The sequence below is a fragment of the Balaenoptera musculus genome, chromosome 11, assembly GCF_009873245.2.
Source record: "Balaenoptera musculus isolate JJ_BM4_2016_0621 chromosome 11, mBalMus1.pri.v3, whole genome shotgun sequence".
In the NCBI taxonomy this organism is placed as follows: Eukaryota; Metazoa; Chordata; class Mammalia; order Artiodactyla; family Balaenopteridae; genus Balaenoptera; species Balaenoptera musculus.
Window position 1 is genome coordinate 51002609 of NC_045795.1, and position 5314 is coordinate 51007922.

The following is a 5314-nucleotide window of genomic DNA, read 5'->3' on the forward strand; positions in this document are numbered from 1 at the left end:
TTTGGTTGCCTCCAATCTTTTGCATTACAAATAATGCTGCAATAAATAATCCTGTGCTTATGATATTTGGCACCATTATTTCCTTCAGATAGGCTCCCTGAAGTGGAATCACTGGGTCCACAGATATGCACACTTGCAATTTTGATAAATATTGCCAAATGTCCTTTCCTAATTTCTGTTCTCACCAGTAGGTGATAGTACAGCTTTACCAACAGTATGTCGTGAAACTTTTTGACTGTTGCTGTAATTATATATTTACCTGTCTCTTCCCCCGGCCCCATTCCCTCATTAGAATGTGAGCCCATCAAGGTTCCTCAGAACCTAACATGTTACCTGGTACATGATAGATTCTCAACGAATATTTCTTAGAGCTCGCTTCAGCAGCACATGTACTAAAACTGGAAAGATGTCAAAACATAGCATGGCCCCCGCGCAAGGATGACACACAAATTCCTGAGGCGTTCCATCTTTTTAAAGAGTAGATCTTAAATGTTCTAGACACACCAAAAAATGGTAATAGGTGAGGTGATCATTTCTCAATATATACGTGTATCAAATCAGCACATTGTACACCTTAATTTACACAATGTTACATGTCAATTATATTCTCAATAAAGCTGTGGGGGTAGGAAAATGAATCCCTCCCCAAAATAAATAAATATACATTTGAGAAGTACCTAAATGGATGAATGAATGCATGAATGAATTATAGGGCTCTTTAAATCAGAATTAGAAACGATGACCCTAATTTTCTCCACTTTGTGAGACTGGATATACTGCATTTCATTTTATTTAAGTGCCATTCATTTGTACAAATGTACAAGTGATAGAGGCAAATTTGAAACCAGGACAATCTGTCCTCCTAATTCAGACTCTTAGCCAATAATGCTATACTGTTTCCGAATGTCACATTTCCCTCTGAGGACTGTGCATCATGATACTGGGGTGTCAGAGCATAAGAATCCCATGGAAGAGACAGCTGATGGCCCCCATTCTTCCTTACTAATAGAACCCCAATTCTCTTTGGGGGTGACAGTATGCTCAGCTAGAAGGGCACTTTTACCAGCCTCCCTTAACCAATGAGATGCAAGCAGAAGTCACTAGAAGGTGTTTTCTGAGAAGGTCTTTAAAGGGGAATGACTTAGCTGGTGAGTACCCTCTCCCATCCTTCCTGCCTGAGATACAGACATAACTGCTGGTGCCCTGGCAGCTATCTTGAGAGCTTATGAAAAAAAGGATCACACTATACTACTCAGCCATGAAAAAGAACGAAACAATGCCATTTGCAGCAACACAGATGGACCTAGAGATTATCATACTAAGTGAATTAAATCAGAAAGAGAAAGACAAATATCATATGATATCACTTATATGTGGAATGTAAAAAATGATACAAATGAACTTATTTACAAAACAGAAACAGACATAGAAAACAAACTTATGGTTTCCAAAGGGGAAAGGGGGGAGAGGGATAAATTAGGAGTTAAGGATTAGCAGATACAAGCTACTGTATATAAAATAGATAAACCACAAGGGCCCACTGTATAGCACAGGGAACTATGTTCAATATCTTGTAATAAACTATAACGGAAAAGAATCTGGAAAAGAATATATACGTGCATTTTTATATACATGCATAAATATATATATATATAACTGACTCACTGTGCTGTGCACCAGAAACTAACACAATGTTGTAAATCAACTATACTTCAATCTTTTTAAATTTAAATTATTAATAAATAAATAAAATGCAAAAAAAGGGGATCAAACCATAAGAATAGACAGAGGGGATTTCTAGAAGCCTGAGTCTCTGTTCATGGAGCTACCACATCAGCCCTCAATTGCCCACCTCAGGACTTGTCTTTAGGTGAGAAAATAAAATCTTGAATAATTGTTTAAGCCACTACCTTCCAGGTCTCTATTAGTCATGGCCAAAAGCAATTCTTCTCTGATATAAGCCCTCTCTAACACTCACTTCCCTACTACACTTAGAGGACTCACTCTCACCCAGTCTCCTTGCTTAAGAAAAATCAGAGAACCATGCTGGCTGGTGTTACTCTGCCCTATGCCTTGATGTGTGCATGTTGAGGATTCCTCATCCCTGTCTGCCAGCCTAGCATGGTCAGGTCTGTGGCTATTGTTTCCAGACCAGGGCGAGAAATTTATTACCCAGTAACTACCTGGACACCAACTCCAGACTCCTGGTCTGTACTGGCTTCTCATCTTCTCCTGGCCTTCCAAAAAAAGTGAACCTGGGGTCAAGAGAGCCCAATAGTTGGGATCCATCATTATTCCCTTGCTCTTAGACTTTTTTTTTTTTTTTTTTTTTACAATTTACAAATCACATTTGTGAGCAGTGTTTCTTTTTTTTTTTTTTTTTTTTTTTTTTATTTTTTTTATTTTTTTTATTCACACACACACACACACTGTATTTTATTTTTACAAGACATAAATAGACTGACACCAAGCATTGTACATGGATGACCACAACAAAAGCAACAATGATTGCAATTGAGCAGTGTTTCTTTTGATTGTCCCAGCAACTTAGACCAATGAACGCGGACAGTATTGGTTTGTGTCCCCATTTTAGAGCTCACGAAACTGGGGGTTGGAGAGTCTAAGTCATTTTCCCAAGGCACACTGCTGGGATGCAAACTCGGCCCTTTGGCACCAAGGTCCACACTCTTTTCAATATGCCAGGGGTCCCAAACCACTTCTTCGATTCTAATGTCACGGCTCAGTTCAGGCAATCTCTTTGGAAGCAAATTAGACTGGCCACCAACTGCCTGTCTCTGTCCAGTATCTGATTACTCATCATCACCAAAGGGTTGATTTACTCACCTGAATCAACAGAGTGTCTGCATGGTGTACAAAAACAAGTTAAATAAACACCATCTGTGTCCATTGCACACTTACTCTCTATAATAGGCAACGATGACATGAACAAACACTGATAATTCTGTAAACATCTAACAGATGAATCACTTCCATGAGAACAATGGCAGTTGCTTCACTGCTGCTCTGAGCATGGTGGAAGACAGTGACAAGTGGGTCTGAGAAGATGCTGGCACTCAAAGAAGAGAAGATACAAGGAGAAACCAGCACCTCCCAATTAGTCAAGAGAGGCTTCTTGGGGAAGATAGAGTGTCAGACGCTCTTTAATTCAGGAAGGAAACAAGTTCAGGAAGATAAGTGCCAGTTCAAGCAGAGGCAGAAATGGGAGAATAATAATAAGAGCACGATCTTTGCATGGAACTAGACAGAGTTCTTCAATATGGAAAACAGAAACTGGCTCTGGCAAGGGCATTTGCTGAAAAGATCCTGGGTAACTTGCTTAATCGCCAAGAATTCTGGAGGCCCAGGCTCTGAAAATGGACAGGAAGAAAGAGATGCTAGGCAGCCAGGACCACTCGAAATCCCAGCACACAGTCTGGCAGTGGACACAAGTATCCCTTAGCTGTTTCTACAATAATGCTGTCTAACCAACAGCCGCAAACACTCTGTGAAAGATGATAATAAGTGTTCCGTTGCTCATGTGTCTGGGACACTCGGAGTCTGGGAGGCAGCTCTGGAATCTTGACTGGAGCACTCGTGAGACTCCAGCTTGGCTGCTATTAGCTCTCCTGGGTTGGTGTCGCCTGGGGTGACGGGGATGACTCAGCTCTGCCCACAGGTCCAGGCCAGGTGTATTCTCATGGCAATGGCAGAGGAGCAGAGGAATTGCAACGGCACGCAATATCTCTTGAGGCTCAGAACTGGCAACACCATCACCTTACTGGCCAAAGCAAGTCACAGTACAAGCTTGACTAGGGAAATAGACAGCCTCTTTACTGAAGGAACTGCAAAACCACACAACAAAGGACCTGACACAGGGGGTGACAAGTTGGGACCACTGATGCGATCATTCTACTACTCATAGGGAACCGTCATTAACACGCCTGACATTTCTGCCCTAAAACTGTGCAAGGCCTCCATCACTGCCACCACCACCTGGTGGATTCTCCGTGCTTCTTTGCATCCCAGGTCCAGATTCAGGGTCCAGGCAGGTACATCAGGAGAGTTGGGACTAGATGGTGGGTTGGACACTAAAGGCATGGAAACACAGAAAAGCACAGATCTCGGGTTTTCTCACTTCCTCGGGAGGAGATGGGTTCTGCCTTTCATCAAGACCTATGAGGTGGGGAATACGCCAAAGGTAGGAAAGAAGTTCAGATGCTGGATAGCCAAAAATCTGACGGTTGTTCCTTAAAGCCACTCAATATCTACGGGGGTATATTACAAAATGTCCCCAATTCTTCCCCCCTCTTGTATCCACGCCTCTCATCATATAGCCTGCTGTGGCCTCCCTTCATTGGCAGGGTGATCCATCTCACTCTTTGATGCTTGACTCAGTCATTCTTGTGCTCACGTCAGCCTCTGTGTTGTTGTTAGCAGATGCATCATAAGCAGAGACTTGCAGTGGGCTTGCTCATTAGGGCTTATTCTCTTGAACCTCTCTGCCCAGGCTACACTGACAGAGAATGAGAAGCATGTGGTTTGTCTTAGCCTAGATCAGCCAGCCAACAGATAGACAAGCCACAGACATATGAGCAAACCCAGCCTAGATCTGCAGAACCATCTAGCCAACCCCCAGCAGAATCAAACACGTGAGCAATAAACACTTATTGTTATATGCCCCCGAGGTTTTGTGGTCATCTGTTACCAAGCATCCCTGGGACAACAGATAACTGATACAGTCTGCCAGCAGGTTGCATATAAATAAGCTCATTTCATTCTCAACCTACAAGGCAGATATGAGAATTTTCATTTGCATGGAGACATGAGGTAAGCTGTCTAGGGTTGCTCAGGCTGGATTTGATAGTAGTTTTCTAACCGCAGAAGCCACTCTCTGGATAACCTGACCCTGGAACATAATTAGAAAGAAGTGGGTTCATGACTCTGACCTGAACTTCTGGGACAGAGCTTTTCCTCACCTCACCTGGGCCAAAAGTGACTCTGAAATGAGCCAGGAAGACTTGGACAAAAACCAAGAAGCTCTTCCAAGGCTAATCCCATTGGAGTGAACTCTGGGAACAATGCAAGGTCATTCCCTGTCCTGGGAAGTTCTTGAAATCAGGGAACCACCAACAAGGACATGGAAATACTTTACGGTTTCTCCTTGCAATAGGCTTGGCTATGACAGGATTTGGTCTGTACCCTGTTCTTAAAGGACTAAGGGTTTTATACATACAGATAACTCCATATAACCTAAGCTAGTACCATAGATACAGTGTGATGTGACAAGGATAATGAGGATGCCCAGCACATAGTA

The 5314-nt window shown here is 42.6% G+C and overlaps 1 non-coding gene across 1 annotated transcript; it reads left to right on the forward strand.

Annotated features, from left to right (window-relative positions):
• Window positions 1-368: 368 nt before the first annotated feature.
• On the forward strand, window positions 369-473 carry LOC118904573. The gene has a single exon (XR_005022027.1). It is a non-coding gene; the product is annotated as a U6 spliceosomal RNA (small nuclear RNA).
• Window positions 474-5314: the final 4841 nt, after the last annotated feature.